The sequence below is a fragment of the Triturus cristatus genome, chromosome 3_2, assembly GCF_964204655.1.
Source record: "Triturus cristatus chromosome 3_2, aTriCri1.1, whole genome shotgun sequence".
NCBI classification, from domain to species: Eukaryota; Metazoa; Chordata; class Amphibia; order Caudata; family Salamandridae; genus Triturus; species Triturus cristatus.
Window position 1 is genome coordinate 848798141 of NC_140584.1, and position 20638 is coordinate 848818778.

The 20638-nt window shown below is 48.4% G+C and overlaps 1 protein-coding gene across 1 annotated transcript in view; it reads right to left on the minus strand.

Moving 5' to 3' along the window:
- PIGS (phosphatidylinositol glycan anchor biosynthesis class S) overlaps positions 1-20638 on the minus strand; it is a 188944-nt gene that overhangs the window by 55764 nt on the left and 112542 nt on the right. The window lies entirely within an intron of this gene.

Consider the following 20638-nt stretch of genomic DNA (forward strand, 5'->3'; position numbering starts at 1 on the left):
TGCGTCGGTGCGGACCAGAGTAAGCGTGAACAGACTCTGTAACAGTACCTTTCTCGTTGAGGCAGACACGGTGGTGCGAGCAGGTCGTGGCAACCGTCACGGTTGCGTTGCAAAATGGAAGCAGTGCAGGCTGCGGCCCGGTGAAGATCGTCCAGACGGCGTTGGTGAGACCAAGGCTTACGGTGCAGGGCAAGACGATGCTCGATGCGGTGCTGGCGACAGAGCCGGTTAGCGAGAGCTGGCGTCAGTCAGCCGAGACAGCTGTGTGGGACGAGGCGGTGAGTCGTGAAACTTATGAGAGGTGCCCCATCCACGTTGCGGTCACGGGTGTTGAAGGGAGCAGCAGCGACGGCGTCAGTGAGACCAGAAACGGTGCAAGCAGCGGCTCGGTGGCATCTGTCGTCGTCGTCAGTAAGACCAGGGTTGCGGTGCAAGATGCGGACGGTGCAGTCTGCGGTGCCGTCAGGACACAGAGCCAGCGACAGAGTCGGTTGCGTCTCCCTTCTCTGTGGCAGCTGAAACAGCCATTCCAGAAGCGGCACCCAATGGTTGGTGGTCTTTGCAGGCCCTTAGACTTCAGAACAGGATGCAAGCACTATTTCAGGCCCTTGGAGATAAAGAAGTTGCAGAAAGTTCAGTCCAGTCCTTTCACTGCCCAAGACAGAAGCAGCCACTGCAGGCCAACACAAACACAGCAAAACACTCAGCAAAGTGGTAGTTCATCCGCACAGCTTCTCCAGCTCTACTTCTTGGCAGTCTTCTTGGTCCAAAAGAGTTCTAGAGTTCTGGGGTCTGAGCCCCAATATTTATACCACAAAACTCTTTGTTTCTCTGGAGACAGAGAGTGTCTTTGCCCAGCCAGAACCAGTTCTGTCCTCTCTGGTGCAGCTTCCTGTCCGGAGGTGGAGACAGCATTGTCAGAAGCAAACCAGGCCCATTCAAGTGAAAGGTACTATCCTCCCCCCTACTCTGAATGCAGCCCGGATCTATTCAGCACAGCCCTGACCCATCTAGACTCCCTAGAGCCACTGCTTCTCCCCAGCACCTGTCATCCCAAAGTCAGACAGTCAATCCACAACCACAGCAGAGGCACACTGGATGGCTTAGCAAAAAAATACCTACTTTCTAAAAGTGGTATTTTCAAACACAGAATGCAAAAATCACCTTTACTAAAAGATGAATCTTTAGATTCTGAATTTAGGCATACTAAACTTTATTTTCCTACCTTGTTGCCAGGGGTGGTTATGTTTATAAAATGTTATAAGCAAACTCCCCATTCTGTCCTATGGGAACAGGTAGCCTTGCAATAGTGAAAAACAAAATTGGCAGTAGTTCACTGTCAGGACATGCCACACACACCTTACACATACACTGCACCCTGCCCACAGGGGTACCTTAGGGTTGACTAATATGTAAGAAAAGGGAAGGATAGGACCTAGCAAGTGGGTGCACCTGCCAAGTACATGGCAGTACTAAACTGCACACAGATCCTGCAGTGGCCGATCTGAGTTACCTTTTCAGGGCTACTCATGTGGGTGGCACAATCAGTGTTGCAGGCCCACTAGTAGCATTTGATTTACAGGCCCTGGCACACTCAGTGCACTTTACTAGGGACTGACTAGTAAATCGAATATGCCAATCATGGAAACACCAATCCATAATAACACTTTACAACAGGAACACTTGCACTTTAACACTGAACACCAGTGAGAAAGAGTGCAGAGACACTAAACCAGCAAAAACAAAGTCAAAATCAAGAGGTCAGAGAGCAAAACGACAGGAGAAACACTCCAAAAGATGCCAAGTCTAACAGGAAGGCCATAGGGAAGGATCCCAGAAATGAATTTAGTGTTGAAGAAGGAGAATTTCAGGCCCGGATACGTTCAGTGAGTCCGACTGATGCATCCACTTGCACATTGCAGCCAGTTTAGGGGTTCAACCTATATAAAAGTTGCAGGAGTCAGTTTTTTTTTTTTAAGTTTCAAAAACCTTTATTGTAAGCAAGTACTGTTGAACACGGCATGGTGCCTACAACCCTGATCGGGCCGGCAGCGTTGAAAACGACAGGTATAGCAGTATTACCAATGTATAAGTTCACAGCATGCCGCCTACAACCACTTCGGGCCGGCCGCGTCAAGCTAAATATTGCAACAGAGACTGATCGAATTGTGAAGAGGCCTACTGGCCGTGTGAGGTGCCGGATAGCCTAGTGTAAACAGGTGCTTACTAATTTAATAACCCGAGGCCCCGAAGGAAGACAACTAGTGTATGGGAAAAGGATGTCTGATCATTGTCCCTCAGGGGCAGCAATTGCCAGTCAACCCATATGGACTCCGAGTCCCCGCTGCGACCAATGATCTATGTGTACGTGCACACAGGGAAGAACGCGGCCTGGGCAGCTTTAGTAAAAGGAAGAGAACAACAGTAATAAAGTAACAGTAACTGTACAGGTCCTGACATGTCATGCGATGGTTAGGCGTCTCACGCGGTTCAAATGGGGAGGGGTGGGAGTCGACGAGGGAGGAACCGGCCATCAATCCCTGTGTGTAAGACACCCACCAGGCTAGGGCATAGTCGCCTTTCAATCACTTGGGAAGAGTTGCAGGGCCCTTAGCTTCGAGGGGCTAAAGCAAGTGAATTAAATGCGCATTACATAAGATATCAATGGCTGCCAAACGCGCTGGAATTTCTTTTCAGTGTTCGCTATATTATGAGAGAGCCTCTCCATAGCCAGTGTATGCCACACTCGGAAGGACCACTGAGCTATAGATGGGGCCGTGGTCTGTTTCCAAGCGCACGCTATGAGTTGTCGCGATGCTAGTAGTAAATGGCTTATGAGGGCCCACTCCGCCGCAGTCATTGCCACTAGATTAGAGGGGCGTATGGCCAGTACCACCACATGTTGCAGTGACGGGATCGGGTATCCCACCACGCCCTTAATGTGGCCCAGGACTTCCTTCCAAAAAGTAGCTATCACGTGACAGGACCACCATAAAGCGGCACATGGTGGCCAGCAGGGAGGGCGTGAGGTACCATTGTAGCATCAATTTGTATGAAATTTCACGGGAAGCAAGGCTGCGGTACGTTTTGGGGATATCTTGCCGTAATTTATTCCACTGCATTGGGAGAGAGTCCTCCCGGGGTCGCGGCCTGCCACTCTGTCTGATATCAATGTGGGCGCAGAAGAGTCGAGTGTTGTAGCACCCGACAGGTCTTGGATACAAGGCCTTTTGAGCCCTCAAAAGCCCGCACCAGTTTTTCGAACGGGGTGAAGGGGCGTGTCGCCGCAGCATGAACCTCGGGGACGGAGAGCCAGTGCCGCAGATGCATGTATTGATAGTGTGCTGTGTGTGATAGCGCGAAGTCAGATCTGCATTCGTCAAAGGACTTAAGGACTCCTCTCGTGAATAAGGCAGCAATCGTACGACACTCCCCATCGTTCCAACCACTAAGCACCTGCTTTGGCAAGCCCGGGCAGAATTCCGGGTTGCGCGCGATAGGAGTATGTGGGGACGGGAACGTGGTCAGTCCCTTTTGACCGCTATTTTGTCCCATATATGGACTGTTTTGGTCGGCGCCGTGACATATGCACTCCGGGGTCGGGCAGGTTTAGGCAGCCAAGCAAGGTCCCACAGTGCCCGGCAAGCCACCGCACGGTCCATGTGGAACCAATGCTTCTCACTCTCCTGCGCAACCCACTCAGAGATGTACCTCAGATGCGCTGCCCAATAGTATTCCTGTAAGTTCGGGCATGCCAGACCTCCCCTATCCCGCGGGCGCATCAGAAGTGAATGCGCTACCCGCGGACACCTCCCGTTGCACATAAAGGCATGTAGGTCACCCTAGAGACGCTGAATATCCGCCGGCGGGATCGGGGTTGGCAGCATCTGGAACAGGTAGAGAACCAGCGATATTCATCTTAATGATGTTGATGCGCCCCAGCCATGAAATATGAAGGGGCTTCCATCTCTGAAGGTCAGCCAGTACCGAGCGGCGTAATATCACCCAGTTTACACGCGACCAGGAAGAGAGTGCGGGGTTAAGTCAACCCCTGCAGTATGCTGGCCTCGGGGGCTGGGATATTAATGTTGAGGGCGAACGAGTTAGAGGTTGATCTTGAAGCTCGAGACAGCTTCAAAGGACTGCAGAGTGTCAACCACGCATAGAAGCGATAGTTGGGGCTCAGTCAGTGTGAGCAAAAGTTCATCCGTAAAGAGGTTGATCTTATGGATTTGGCCTCCAAAGGTCACGCCCTTGATCCCCTCTAGCTCCCTCACCCGTATGGCCAACGGCTCTACCGCCAGTGCAAGGAGGAGGGGCGAGAGTAGGCACCCCTGCCTCGTGCCCCGATGCAGTGATATTGGCCTTGTGGCCTGTCCATTGAGTTGAATGCAGGCTGTGGGGGCCACATATGACGCCACATATGACGCCATGATCTTCGAGAGGAGGCATGTAGGGATATTCAGGCATCGAGCTTTTTCAACAAGGTGTGCTATGCGACGAACGTTATCTGCACCCTGCCGGTGACGGATAAACCCCACCTGGTCAGGGTCAATGAGGCCCGGCAAATGGGCATCAAGGCGCGACACCAATATTTTGGTGAAGATCTTGGCATCAGTGTTGAGCAAAGATATGGGGCGATAAGAAGAGCACTGCGCCAGGTCCTTATCCACCTTAAGTATAAGGGTGATCTCTGCCAATGCCATAGTGGGGGTGAGGCCCGTGACATCCTTGCAGGAATTATACACTTTTAGGAGGTGATCCTGTAGCTGTGGGAGGAAGACACCATAAAAATGTGCAGGCAGACCCATCCGGTCCTGGGGCCTTACCGAGGGGGAGATTCTTGACAGGTGCACCTAGTTCCTCCATGGTAATGGGGCTATCTAGGAGGGATGCGTGATGTTTGGATAGGGGGTGCCCATTCACAAGCAACTAAGTAGGAATGTAGTCTTGTGGGCGAAGGATCTTCACGAGAGTACAGTTGCTGGTAATAAGCACGGAACGACTCGGCTTTGTCCTTTTCAGCCGTTGCCCATGTGGCATCACCGGTCTGAATCTTCGCAATGTGGGCCTTCGCCAGACGCTGCCGCAATTTACCAGCTAGAAGCCTGCCCACTTTGTCAACCCCTTTCATAATACTTTTGCTGTAGGGACTGCAAGGCCCATTCCGCCTTGTCCGCGCGATGTGCACGCAGCTGGCCATGCAACAGTGCTAGTTGCCGTTTAGTGCGGCAGGTGGGGGCCTCTTTGTCCGCACGCTCTAACATTTTAACCTCCGCTGTGAGTTTAGATTCTACGAGCTTCGCTTCATGCCCTCTAGCAATGGCAATTGATGTTATTATACCCCGAATCGTTGCTTTGAACCCATACCACAAGGTGTGCAGGGAGATCTAGGGGGAAGCGTTAAGTTGAAAATATTCAGTGATACCCTTCCGTATCTCCTCCACATCCACCGGGTCTCGTAACAGATGGGAGGGCAAGTGCCAGCGGGGGTCAAGGCCCTACCACTTGAACATGAGCGCGAAGGGGTGACCTCACTGGTAGCTGACGCCCTACGTTCGGAGTTTGTCCGTGACAGGTTTAAAGTCATACCGCTTACGGAAGGTGATGGCGGAGAGGTACTGATAGAGTTGTATTACATGCCCCTGGAATTTGATCTCTGTCTTGTTGCATGCCGCCTGCATGATTGCTCCCTACTCTGTGTAGAAGTGCACCCTGGTGAGTATATCCAGGCCACAATCCTTGCGAGGTAACCCTCTGCGAACTCTGTGGGCCCGATCGAGGGCAGGTGGAGGAGTATTGTCGTCCCCTCGCACCGTCTGTAGGAGCTCAGCAGTGAAAGCCATGATGTCTGCACCTTCAGCACCAGCCGGCACTCCCCGTATGCGTATATTGTTGCAGCGACTCCTATTTTCAAAGTCCTCCTGCTTGGTCTGGAGTTCAATGTGCTGGTCTTCTAGGGTACTGATGCGCCGCAGCAGCATCTCATGGTCTTCAGATCGAGCGTCCACAGTCCGCTCCAGGTCATCAACCCGGTCGCCAACCTCCGTCACTTCTTTTCGAATATCGCGGAGACTGGACATAAATTCCTCTTTGAGAGAAGAGAGATCGGTGCGCATCTCCTGCAAGAACCGGTCCATATAGCCTTGCGTGACCGGTGCAGAGGCCCCTCCATCCACCTGGGCCGGGGCCATGGACTGCATCGCCGCGTCGTGCTGGGTAATCTTGCTCCACAAAGTTGTCACCAGGGTCTTCTTACGGGCCTGGGAATGTGGCATAGCTAGAGTCCAGAGGTGACAAACTACATGGTCCCGTTCGGGGGGCCGCTGCTGCAATGTAGCTCGTATGTCCAACGCACTGCATGTAGGTGGTAGGCTCAGCACTCCCCACGCCGTATGTTCTCGCGTTCCTCCCTACTCGGTAGCTCCAGCCCATGACCACCCGGTGCACTCCCACCGTGTGGGGTGAGTTCGCACTCAGGGTCCACCACCCAGATAGCGTCCGCAGTCAAAGGGAGGAGAGTATCGCTGTCCAGGCCCGTTTAGCCGATCATCGCCCAGCTCGGCCCTCGGGGGGTATGCACCAAAACAAACGTCAGTCTCCCCCCAGGCGCACCAACCAAACAGGTCACAGATGCTGGCCTGGGGGCAGGGAAGCAGGTCCGCTGCAGGGTGCCCACCCAAGAGTGCCCACCGCCAAACTTCTCCACGGCTATGCAGGGCTCAGTGAAGAGAGGGGGACTAGCCATGCGAGCAAGCTGGCACACAGGTGACAGGCAATGGGCGGCAAGACCTCAGTGGAGCTGTTGGTGTCCGACGGCCACCAAGAGTCTCCAGGGGATGGCGGCATAGCCCGGGCCCCAGCCCCAGAGCAGCTACCGACCAGCACCACCCGCCACAACAGTGCTGGCAAGGGCAAGTGGGATCCTGTGGTTCCGGAGGTAAGCGCCTGCACTCCCAACTGTCAGTCCTGGAAGGACCGGCCTGCACTCACCTCCAGGTTGCTGCTCTGGCTGAGGAGCTGTATCAGTGCGCCGCTGGGGGGGAAGGCCCGTCACTGGAGCCCGCCGGTAGTTAACAGTCTCCGGGCTCCCGGAGGCACATCTCTGTCCAGGCGCTGGTGCAGGTCGTTACCAACGAGGCCGCAAGAGGGCCCGGCAGGTCCTCCAAGCGCTCCCACGCTACTGAGTCTCACCGATTCTCGCCTTCACACTAGTGGTCGTTCACCTCTCACTCGTATGCTCCACACGACCGGGAGCCTCACCACTGTGTTGCGCTGGAGTCCTGGCCTCTTGCAGGCTGCCAAGACAGGCCGCAGATTCGTCGCAAAATGGCAGCCGCCGTGTCCCTCCGCAGGGCCTCACCTGAAGCCAGCCGGGAGTGCGTGAAAGAGCAGGCGCTGGTGAGGGCCGTCTCAGGGGATTTCACAGCAACGGTCAGGGTGCTCCCAGGGCGTCCAAGCGCAGGTGTCAACTTAACAGCCCCGCTCACGGGCTCCCACCAGCCAGCTACAAAATGGTCGGCCACCACTCACAGCCTCCCGCCGGAGGACACCGCCCCAGCAGTATGCGAGGGATCCAGGCGATCGGGGCACTAATCACCTGCAGGTAGGACCCCCCTGGTTCCAGGAGCCGGGACAAGCCTCCCAGTCTGCTGCTGCCGCTCCAAAGTGTGTTAAATCAGCATAGCGGGCCCTGGGGAGACGGAGCCTCTCAGAGGAACATCTCACTCCTTCGCGCCCGTGACCACGCCCCCCGGAATAATCTTTTAAGTTGCACATGATCTAGGTGTCATCTACAAAGAGATAGTTTATTGCAGTGAATTGCTTTACAGGGAGCACCAGTGGTTGGATGCAAAGGTTAAATAGGAGAAGGGATAATAAAACCAAACCTTGAGGAACCCCTCAAAATAAGGTGCCAATCTGAGTGGATAGATCCAAGAGTAGAACTACCGAATCTCTGCTGTCCGGCAATATGAACGAAAGTTACTTACCTGTAATCTGTGGTTCTCCAGTATTGGTATCTTTCATAGATTCATATGCCTGAATCATTCCCCGTCAGTACATAAAAAAGCAATAAATATGAACATAATAACCATACCATAGGTAACATAGAACCAGGAAGTAAAGTAGCTAGAAACTAAAAGGAAAAATCTTTCACCTCTATGACTCGTCCAAGTCATTATATATAGTCCAAACTACAGCCAATCAGGCGACAGCACCCTCCAGAATGTTCTCCTCAGAGGCTTAGGCTCTCAGATTTTCTTGCACAAGTGTGATCCATAGTGAAAAGAGCATAAAAGAGCCTCTGAGGGGAGGTGGGTGGGTTGCATGTGAATCTATGAAAGATACCAATACTGGAGAACCACAGATTACAGGTAAGTCACTTTTGTTCTTCTCTAGTATTGGGGTATCTTTCATAGATTCACATGCCTGAATCAGAGTAGAAAGCAGTACATCCATAATAATGCTTGTGATATCATATACATAATAAAGCATATGTACATAGAAACATTATGCAATAACAAATGGATATATATATATATATATATATATATATATATATATATATATATATATATATATTAAAAATACACAATCATAGATGATATGTATCTGAGAAATACTGAAGAGGAGGAGGGAAGAACAGAGGCTCACCTGATTTACAAAGATTACGGAGAACCGCTTGTCCCACAGATGTATCTGCATTACTGGCAGCTTCCAAACAGTAGTGCTTAGTAAACGTGTGATTTGATGAAGAGGCAAACCAGCAAAGAGAGCAGTAGAAGAGGAAATTGCTCTAGTAGAATGCGCTCTCTGAGTTGTTTGTAATGGTCTTCCTGCTTGCTGATGACAGAAACAAATTGCAGCAGAAATCCAACGAGCTATGGTCTGTTTGGATATTGGGTGTCCCTCGCGCATCTTACCATAGGCCACAAACAGTTGATCAGATTTTCGAATTGAAGAAGTCCGTTGTAAATAGAATTTTAGACATCTCTTGACATCAAGGGTATGGAAAGTTCTTTCCGCAGGTGATTGAGGATTAGGAAAGATAGTCTTTAAAATGATCGGTTCGGTTAGATAAAGTCCGAAGGTACTTTAGGCATAAAACTGGGGTTAGTGGGTTGCACTACCTAGTTCGAGGTGAATTGAAGGAAAGGCGGTTTAATAGTGAAGGCTTGAATGTCACTGACCCGCCTAGCTGATGTTAAAGCCAACAGCAGAGCTACCTTCCAAGACAGAAACTTCAAGTCAACCGCATGAATAGGTTCAAAGGGGTGTCGCATAAGCTGTGCAAGCACCACGTTAAGATGCCAGGATGGAGGTGGACGGCGGATGGGAGGAAACATTTGAAACAATCCTTTGAAGAACTGCTGAATGATCCTAGCAGAATAAAGAGTGTTGGAACCATCTTGTCGAAATCTTGAAATAGCCGCTAAAAATACTTTAAGAGTAGAATGGGAAAGGCCTGAGCTTGCCAAATGCAAAAAGAAGGGCAGAATCTGCTCCGGTTTTGAATGGATTGGATGAATGTTGGCGGCTTGACACCACAGACAAAATCGCTTCCATTTAAGCCTGTACGTTTAATAGTGGAAGGCGCTCTAGCATTGGCTAAGACTTCCTTACAGTCCACAGGAATGTCTAAATGAACGAATTCAAGGTGTTCAGGCGCCAGGCCGCTAATCTCAGAGATACAGGGTCCGGGTGGCAGATCTGTCTGTTCTGAATGGATAGAAGGTTCGGTATTGGTTGAAACTGAATGGGATCGCATTCAGAGAGAAGGAGGAGTTCGGTAAACCAGAATTGGCGAGGCCACCTGGGAGCCATGAATATTAGGTGACAAGGCTCCTTCTTCATTTTCCGGAGAACCCTGGGAACCAACGGTATCAGTGGAAAGGCGTAAGCATAGATCTGCGACCAATTCATCTAAAAAACGCATTCCCGCACGATCCTTTGTGGGGAAGCCAGCTTGCGAAGAATAAGCATTTGCGGTTCTGACTGGTCGCAAACAGGTCCAGATCGGGTCGAGCCCACTCCTGAATAATTCGATCCAACGTTGGTTGATGTAGCTCCCAATCGTGATTGGAAACTGTTGACCTGCTGAGAGAATCCGCGAGGACATTGGAAACTCCTGGAACATGGATCGCTGATAGGCTGATCCGGTGTCTGATCGCCCAATCCCAAATTTGCTGGGCTTGTTGAGACAGCAGGGTGGACTTCGTTCCTCCTGGTTTGTTCAAGTAGTGCATACTTGTTGTATTGTCCGTCCGGATCAATACCGATGCCCCGAGAATGATGGTGCGAAAAGATTTTAGGGCCAGGGAGATAGCTAGCAATTCTAGAAGGTTGATATGCCACTTCCGCTGCTGAACGTTCCACTTGCCGCTGACCGTCAGCCCTTGAAGGTGTGCACCCCACCCTTCGAGGGAGGCACCCGTGGTGATGACAAAACTTGGAGCTTCCGTCAGGAATGCGCAGCCTGCTGCCACGTTCCTCTTGCAAGTCCACCAGAGTAAGGTTACCCGAATTTGGGGAGTGATGTGGATGAGATCGTCGAAGGACCCCGAAATCTGTAACCCTTGGTTGTTGAGCTCCTCTTGCAGGGGACTCATTCTGAGACGGCAGTTGGGGACTAAAGGAATGCAGGAAGAAGGCATCCCCAGAAATGATTTGAACTGCCGGACTGAAACGCACCTTTTTGATCGCAGTAGCTGGGCAGGTTTGCAAATTTTTTGTTGCCGTTCGTCTGAGACAAAGGCTTGTGTAAGCAGAGTGTCTATGGTGGCTCCCAAGAACGTTCTTCTTTGCGATGGAATGAGATGAGACTTGTCAAAATTGATGGAGAGGCCCAGAGATTGGAAAAGAGACAAACATCTCTGAATGTGGGTGTTCGCGACTGTGAAAGAATTCGCCTTTATAAGGCAGTCGTCTAGATATGGAAACATTTGAATTCCTTCCAGAAGAAGGTGTGCAGCCACCAGTGGTAGAACCTTGGTAAAAACACGGCGTGCGGAACGTAGTCCGAAAGGAAGGACTTTGAACTGGAAGTCCTTGCCAGCCACTCTGAACCGCAAGAACTTTGTGTCTGGGTAAAATTGGTACGTGGAAATACGTGTCTTGGAGGTAGAGGGTGACCATGTGATCCCCCGCAGTAAGGAGTTGAAGGATTTCTTGAAGTGACAACATCCGGAATGATAACTTTTTTAGATATTTGTTGAGGGAGCGAAGATCTAGAATGGGGCGCCATTCTCCCGATTTCTTTTTTATTAGGAAAAATTGTGAATAAAAACCGGTTCCTCTTTGTAATTGAGGGACCACTTTGATCGCTCATTTTCTTAACATCAAATTTATTTGGGAAAAAAGCTCCGTGAGATGAGCTGAAGGTGGGCCCTTGGGAGGAGAATTTGGAGGAATCTTTACGAACTCTAGAACATGGCCCCTGGCCACAATGTCCAAGACCCACTTGTCTGATGTTATGGCGGACCAATTCGAGTAAAATTGGGAGATTCTTCCTCCAACTTTTAAAGGGGTAGGCGATAGAACAGGTGGCAGGTGTCACTGTTTTTTAGACGTATCACGTCTGCGGTAAGTAGACTTTCTCCTGTTTTGTGAATAGGAGGTATTTGGTTGTCTGTAAGATTGTTGGCGTTGGGAAGAGTAGCGTTGGTTACTTTGGTAGGATTGGTACTGTCTTTGTTGATTATAACCTCCTCGACTAGAGAAGGATCCACGGCCCTTAGCGCCACGAAAAGGCGGCTTCCAAAACTGGAGAGTTCCGAGAGATCTTGCTGTCTCGGTATCTTTTTTAGTGGCCTGGAGGGCCTCGTCCACATGCTGACCAAACAAAGATTTGCCATCAAACGGCATATCAATTATTTTTGCCTGAACCTCCTGGCGAAATGAAGTGGATTTCAACCAGCCTTGCCGGCGTAGGACTGTGGCCCCTGCTAGTTGCCGAAAACCTGTAGACGCAACATCCACAGCCGAATCTATAATCTCAGCAGAGATACGTTCCCCCTCCTGCAGGATCTTTAGTGCTTCTGCTTTAGATGGTTCAGGCAACATGTCGATGTAAGGAGAAATGTCCGACCACATCTGCCTGTCGTATCGTCCTAAGATGGCCAGAGAGTTAGCAGCACGGACGGTCGTCGCTGCCATGGTGGAAACCTTTTTACCAATAGCGTCCAAGCGTCTGCCATCCCGATCCGGAGGAGCTGAAATCGGAGAGGAGGGATTTCTTGCTCGTCGTTGCGCTGCTTGGGCGATAACAGAATCAGCCTTTGGCTGACCTATGAGGCATGCTGGTGAATTGTCTGGTGCCATGTATTTCTTGTCGAGGCGGGGCAGGGCCGCAGGAATAGAAGCAGGAGCTTTCAAGACCTTTAGTCCTTCCTGCCAAATGAGTCAATGATTGGAATAGTCCGTACTTGTTTCCTTGATTGATCTTTAAAGTCGTATAGGAAACAATCCTCCTTCTTTGTTTCCATAGGAAGGAGGAACCTTTGTGTTGCCCTTTCCATCAGAAGATGAAAACCTCTGATGTCAACTGGAGGAGAATCGATGGGAGCCGGAGTAGAAGGAGACGGAGTTTGTATCTGGTAATCATCCCACTCCGTAAGAAGCGATCTGTCATCCAATTCTCCTTCCTCCCTATCGTCGTCCGTGGTGTTAGCATCATGAGAGTGACGAGAAGGTACCGGAGAAGTTGGTCTAGGTGACATCAATGCAGAAGAGGAAGATTGAGGAACAGGTGTTGGTGGTACAGAAGAAGCCAATTCAGATGGAGGGAAAACGGCGATAATAATCATCCAACATGAATTGTAGATTATGTAGTAGAGCCAAAGGCATTTGGGCCGTAGGGATAGTATCTGGAGCTGGAGAAACAGACTCTGGGGAAGGATTATCATTGTGATCCTCCTCCTGATATTTAATGAATAACTCAGAAGGGCTCCTGGCAGTGCGAAACCTATCGTCCTCATCGGACTCCTCATCATCCTCTCCATAATCCAGCAACGGTTCAGGTAATTCCAGAGGAACCTTCGTAGGGGAAATATGAAGTGGAGCGAGGGCCTCCACTGAAGATCCATGTCTCTGCAGCAAGGAAGGTGCCGTTGTCAATGGAGGCAACCGCGCAGACGTCGTAGACAATGTAGAAGATGTCTTGGCCGTAGACGCTGACCAAATCTGCAACGCTGTGCATGAAGAGAACTGTAGCGTCGACGAGGGAGCCGTCGACGAAGCTGTTGTCAATGAAGTAATCGTCGACGAGGCGGTCGTCGACGACGAGGCGGCCGTCTATGAGGCAATCATCGACGAGATCCTTCTAATCTTCGTCGTCGAAGGGGCATCGACGGTAGATTTCACTTCCCTCGTCGACAAGATTGGTTTCACGGTGACGGATACCAGCGTCGACAGCGAGGATGCCGATGACATAATATGAGGTCTCGGCGACGAGAAGGTAACAGTCGACGTCGTCGTAGCGTCGACGGTAGGCTTCGTCGACAAAGAGGTCGTCGTCGAGATCGTCGATGAGGGAACCCGTTTCTGAGGTAATTCCTTCTCAGAAACTCGTTCTGAAGGCAGAGACTTCGCAGTTTTTCTCAGGGGCGTAGTAGGCAGAGGTTTACTCTTTGAAGGTGGAGGAGCCTTTTTTGAAGTGGAAGGCGGTTCAGCACTCTTAGAGGTGTGCTGTTTTTTCAACACCTTAGCCCCAGGAGAAGATAAATCCTCCTTAGCAACCCTCTTCCTAGAGGACGAAGTCTTACTAGAGGCAATACTCCCCACTTCAGAAAAGGCGTTGTCTTGATCTTTAATCTTCTGTAGCCACATAAGTCTACGTCCCTCTCTGTCCCTGAGAGTTTTTTTGAGGGAAGGTTCTGCAGATCTTGCATTCTCTCACCTGGTGATCAGGATATAAGCAGTAAATGCACTTCTTGTGGGGGTCCTCAGAAAACAGCTGGAGGTTCCCACAAGATTCACAAGGACAAAAGAGATTTCATTGAAGAAGATATCATAAACTGAAAAATTCCTGAAGAAAATTTGAAAGTACTGAGCAGAGCTTAGGGAGACTCCCTTCACACGACGTGCAGTAGAAAATCTGAGAGCCTGAGCCTCTGAGGAGAACATTCTGGAGGGTGCTGTCGGCTGATTGGCGGTAGTTTGGACTATATATAATGACTTGGATGAGTCATAGAGGTGAAGGTTTTTTTCTTTTAGTTTCTAGCTACTTTACTTCCTGGTTCTATGTTACCTATGGTATGGTTATTATGTGCATATTTATTGCTTTTTTATGTACCGTGGGACTCCCACTCCGACGACGGGGAATGATTCAGGCATGTGAATCTATGAAAGATACCCCAATACTGGAGAATCTAAGATCACCAGTGGCTGAGGTGATCACCTGCTCAGTACCAAGCCCTGGCCTACAACCAGTTTGGGAGGAACTTAACAGATTACTGATCTCGACAAATGACTGTAGTTGGGAAGTGACAACACTCTCCAGGATTATCGCCATGAAAAGGTGAAATGAAATCAGGTAGAAGATGGGGGAATCCTCTGGACTTTCTCACGATAGGGCATACATTAGCCATTTTGAAGGCTACAGGTTCCTTTTCAGAGCTTGGAAAGTCAGGGATGATCTGTGTAATGGCTACAGTAGCAGATTGACTCAGAGGTTTGAGTTGTACTTCCACACAAATATCTAGAGGGATCCTGAGGATTTATACGTGGCTATCAATTTCTAACACTTCTCTTCTAAGAGGCAGCGAAGGAGGTGAAAGATGTCTCTAAAGTGAATCGGTGGTCACTGGGGCAGGGTGTGTCATTCATTGGCTTCAAATATTAAGCAAGTTGTTCCTTGATATTTTTCATTTTGTTACAGAAAAAAAAGAGGAAAAGGTGTTTACTAATTTTAGTGATGCTGTAATATTACTATTGCCTGCTGCGAGATTGTTTAAATATTGAACAAGTTTGAAGAATTTCTGACAAGAATTTCAAGCAGAGAGGATTTTTTGGAAGTAATAGTTTTCCCATCATCTTTATGTTTACCCATTTGTTTAGTATAGTTTATTTTTCCCACAGGGATTATACAAAATGTGCAATTCATTTACTTCTCCGAGTCCTGAGCTGCACTAGGGGCATTGAATACATTTGGTGTTCACCTTCTTATTTTCGATAGAAGCCACCTTGCCCAAAATCATTTATCTGGGCATTAACTTCCGTTGATAACTTGGAGTTGTAAATATAAAGACTAGCTTACTTAAGTGTGTCTGCAAAAGGTTGTAGGATTGACTGACTTACAATTGTGGTATAATACTAATGTGTGAGTAGACTTGCAGGCCTTTCGAAATTGGGGATTTCAAAATGAACCAGGTAGTGCTTGGTCAAGGACAGTACTTATACAATAATTCTATCACCGTTACTAAGATTTATTGTCAGAAGTGATGCTGGAATAAGCTACAAGAGACCTACACTTCTGTTGGAGCATGACATGAAACAGTAGGTTAAAAAAGGGCAAAAGAAGAGCAGCATTGTATATAAGAGGGAACAAGGACCAGGATTAGAGAAGTGGCAGGAAAAGGTAGTCTGTAGTTAACCAAAAGCTGGCAACCGTCACCCAGTTCATTTTTGTAAAGCAGAATTTAATTGAAGAGAATGAAAGCCTTGTGAAACAATGCAATACAGGCCATCATAAAGCTGCGAACAGAGTAATAACCCTGAAAAAGGCCCAGCAAAAGCAGCCTTCAAGAGAAAAATATAAAGGCAGAGGTTGGTTGAGAGGGGGAAAACAGCAGTTGGTCACTTCCTTTACATCAAGTATCAGGAAAAACAAAAAAAAGCATTCTCTAGACTACAAAAGTATCGATGCTGTAAAAGCTTCAGACATCAATCAAAGACACCCTCTTATGACTCGAAGTTCTGTGCTGACTCTTTACATAGTTGACGCGAAGCTCTGTGTGATGCTTTACAGTTGTAGGTGATCTCTGGAATGTAGTCTGGCCAATCCACTGCCTTGAATTGGTAACACCACTAACCCCACCATTGCACGAGGGATGAGTGTTCTTGAGCTGCAGACAGTTGTGTCTGCCAGGCCATCACACTGATAATTCCAGGTGGGCTGCAATTGCTGTGCTACTTATAGTCAAACCCTTAGGCCAGGAGCATTGCTTCCAGTCCCACGCAGATGTTCCCATGAGTCTGATATAGTTTTTTAGGGATGATCAGTTTCTTAATATGTTCATGACTTTTGTGAAAGGCAACAGGATGGACATCTTCAAAGACCTTGTGACCAAAATTCAGGTTTTGGTATAGATTACATCTTTCATGCAGTTTGAGTGCTTGTTCCATTTCTGGCCCATCCTCGCTATCTTATGTAGGCTTCTCAACAGTCTCCTTCAAAATCTGCTGAGTGGTTATCTACGCCTTCAATTTCTTCCCTTACAGCAGACCTGCAAGACCACTACTTAACTGGAGTGTTCCCATTTTATCAGTAAATCTGAACAGGGATGCATTAATCAACACTCAAGGAGCAAAGCAGATGCGGGTAAGGGGAAGATTGCCTGCATAAGAAAAGGATTAAACATTGCCTAAAGATCAATAATAGGTTTTCTGTGCCTTTCGAGTTTCCTTTTCCGTCAGACATAGCGGTGTGTCAAGTTTGCAACCAGCATGGCATACGACCACCTCTGTGATGATGGTATATTGAATAAACTTCTTCAGAAAGCTTCCCTTCTTCTACAGCAAGCACATGTGGTTTCCAGTCTATAAAAGTGGAAACATCAGTTAAATTCGGCCTGTCAAAGGATTTTGAGGCTGGATTGTTGAGGCGAACGTAGCAGCTATATATATATATATATATATATATATATATATATATATATATATATATATATATATATATATATATATATATATATATATTCACTTAAAAAAACATAGGTTTCACACATGTTATAGTTAGCTGGACATTTCACTCGTGAAAAACCATTGAAATTCCCCCGTTATAGTTAGTGCAGGCAACTCACGCGACCGCAATCCTCTGCTGATGATGTCAGATATTACATCACTGTATTTAGACACTTATTTACCCATGTCTTCTTCCATTAATTTTTAGCTATACATATTTTACAAATATTTTTTTTTCAGAAAGACACATATGTCATCAGTGATGTAATATCTGACGTCATCAGCAGAGGATTGCGGTCGCGTGAGTTATAGTTGCCTGCACTAACTATAACAGGGGAATTTCAATGGTTTTTCACGAGTGAAATGTCCAGCTAACTATAACATGTGTGAAACCTATGGTTTTTTAAATGAATTTGCAAGGTTTTTTAAATGCTAATTCCTAACTATAACGTATGTGAAACCTATGGTTTTTTCAGTGAATTTGTACGTTTTTTTAAATGCTAAGTTATGTATTTTTTTATTTTTTTTTTAAGGTTTTTCACCGTGCGCGTACCGTACGCGCACGGTGCGCTTTGCGAAATGTTGCCGTTTCTACCGTATGCGCACGCTACGCGCACTCTGCGATTTTTCGCAAAACAATTAAAAGAAATTTTGGCCCTTGGGGGTCCTTCTGGGACCCCCTGACAAAGGCTAGGGGGTCAGGAATTGTCCACCCTGCCCCCTTTTCGCGTTCTCCAACTTTGTTTTTCACCCCCTCAGACTGCGAGAGACAAAATGGCGGCCGACACTTCCTGGTTTCGACCGATTCGAATGTTTACTAAGATCTAACAACCAATCAGAATCGCGCTCGCGCACGGCAGCGTGCGCGTACGGTAAGTTTACCGTACGCGCACGGTGCGCGCGTATAGATATATATATGCTTTTAAATGCTATTTTCTCAGGAAATACTGAACAGATTTACACCAGACCTGCAAAAGGCACATCCCTGACCTGAGGACTACCTCTCTGCCAAATTTCAAGTAATTCTGTTCAGCCGTTCGGGCTGTAGCTTGGACTAAAGGTCCTATGGAAAAATGCATGGGGAAAGCGCGTTTTGGGACCCCCCCTTTTTCTCAGCCCCCGCTTGACGAATCCCCCCGAGACTTTCAGGGAAGGAGCGGAGCGCCCCACCTATTTTGAAAATTTCGCGAGGATTCGTCAATCGGCGCCAAAGTTATTCCAAATAGAATGTTGCGGATTTCCTATGGAAACACGATCCTAACTATAACTATCTACTGGCGACCACCAGTAGATAATATATACATATATATACATACTCAGCACCTGCTATAGCTGTCAGAATGGCAATACTGGGTTTGGAGTTTTAATCTTTGGAGCACTCCAGACTGAGTTTTTGTCTTCCTCTTTCATCAGGAGGTGCCAGAACTGTGATCCAATAATGTAAAAAAGAATAATAATAACCTGTGCTCGGCTTTGAAGGGTTCTGAACAAGTGCTGTAGGACGAGCTTCTTCTGCATAGTAGATATGTTTGTTACCTGGAATCCCTTGTGCTCGTCTTTGCCCTTGTTTCTAGAATGGATAGCAAGCTGTAGCGAAAAACATACACAATAAATCTGGAAGCTTCACTGATATGATTTGATTCTGCAAAAGCTAAGCCCTTTTTATGTTTTCTATTTAGATAAAAGGGTCCTAATGATGTCAATGGAAGGGGTTTGGTGACCCATTTCCACATCTCAATTAGGTTGTGGACTTCGTGCCCGAAGAACAAGTTACTTACCTTCGGTAACGCTTTTTCTGGTGGATACAGTATCTGCCTGTGGATTCCTCACCTTGTGAATATCCCCTGCGCCAGCAACATTCGGAAACTTTTGTAGCTCTCCACACCGACGAGGATGGCGCCACAGAAGCACGGCTCCGCTCGCGGCTCCGCTGACGTCACTGGATCCATAAGAGGACCTAGTCGGCGTGATGACGTCAGTTCCGCCCTTTTTTCCATGACTTCGAGGCACACGGACGGACTGACAGCAATATATATACAGTATACACAGTACATAATACACAAAAAAACACACACAGTGTGAAGATAATACAGGAAGGCAAAAGAAATAGCACTCTTCCTTTGACAGTAATAAATGAATTTTGAAACATCATCACTATTGTAGGTATACAAGGGTGGACAACGGGGAGGCGGGTGGGTCAGTGAGGAATCCACAGGCAGATAATGTATCCACCAGAAAAAGCGTTACCGAAGGTAAGTAACTTGTTCTTCTGATGGATTCATCTGCCAGCGGATTCCTCACCTTGTGAAAAGATTCCCACAGCAGTCCCACTCCCGGAGGAGGGTGTCCACCCTTCGATACCAGAAAGTCCTGAAGGACGGAACGAGCAAAGTGTCCGTCCCTCCTCACCTCGGAGTCCAAGCAGTAATGCTTCGCGAAAGTGTGGAGGGAGGCCCAAGTTGCTGCTCTACTAATGTCCTCCACAGGAACACCTCTAGATAAGGCAGATGTAGAAGACTTTGCCCTCGTAGAATGAGCCCTTATACCCTCTGGAGGTTCCTTACTGGCCAAAGAGTAACAAATCTTGATGCACAAGATAATCCATCTGGAAAGGGTGCGCTTGTGCACCGCTCTGCCTTTCCTGCAGCCAACAAAGCCCACGAAGAGCTGGTCGTCCACTCGAAGTCCTTAGTCCTATCGAGGTAAAAGCTCACCGCCCTCTCAGGGTCCAAGCGGTGAAGCCGCTCCTCCTCCTTGAAAGGGTGAGGGGGAGGATAGAAGGTAGGAAGGGTAATGTACTGCCCCAGATGGAAAGGAGTTACCACCTTGGGCAGAAAAGCAGCCCTGGTCCTGAGTACCATTCTTTCAGCATGAATGGTCAAGAACAGGGGTTTTGAACTCAGAGCTTGAAGCTCACTTACCCTCCTTGCCGAGGTAATGGCAATGAGAAAGACCGTTTTAAAAGACAAAAGCCTTAAGGAACACTTGTGCAAGGGCTCGAAGGGAGAACCCATCAGGTAAGTCAAGACAAGATTTAAGTCCCATTGAGGCACAATAAAAGGAGTAGGCGGAAACTTATTGGTAAGGCCCTTAAGGAATCGTAATACAATAGGTGACTTAAACAAAGACGGCTGATCGGGCAAGCAAAGAAAAGCTGACAAAGCCAATAAATATCCCTTCACAGTAGCTACAGCAAAGCCTTGCTGAGCAAGAGAAAGAGCAAACTGAAGGATGTTGGATAAACGAGCCCTCAAAGGGTCAATAGACTTCTCTCCGCACCAAACAACAAATTTAGACCACCTATAAGAATAGATAGATTTAGTCGATCTACCACATCATGTGGGAGAGAAAAAGAATTCAGGTTGCCCCGTTCAATTTCCAGGCATGAAGGTGTAAGCTCTGGAAGTGGGGGTGTAGAACCTGACCCTCCGACTGCGAGAGGAGGTCTGCCCTCAGAGGGAGACGGAGCAGAGGGTACAAGGAGAGGTGGAGAAGATCTGTATACCACACCCTTCTTGGCCGATCCGGGGCGATCAATATGACTTGGCGAATCTTCCTCAGAACCCGAGGAATCAAGGGTATGGGAGGAAACGCGTAAAGGAGATGTGAGTCCCATCTCAACGGAAACGCGTCCCTCAAATCTCCCTGCATCGGATACTGGAGACTGCAGAATGACGGGCAGTGAGCGTTTTCGTGAGTGGCCAACCGGTCCACCGAGGAGTTCTCCACGTCCGAA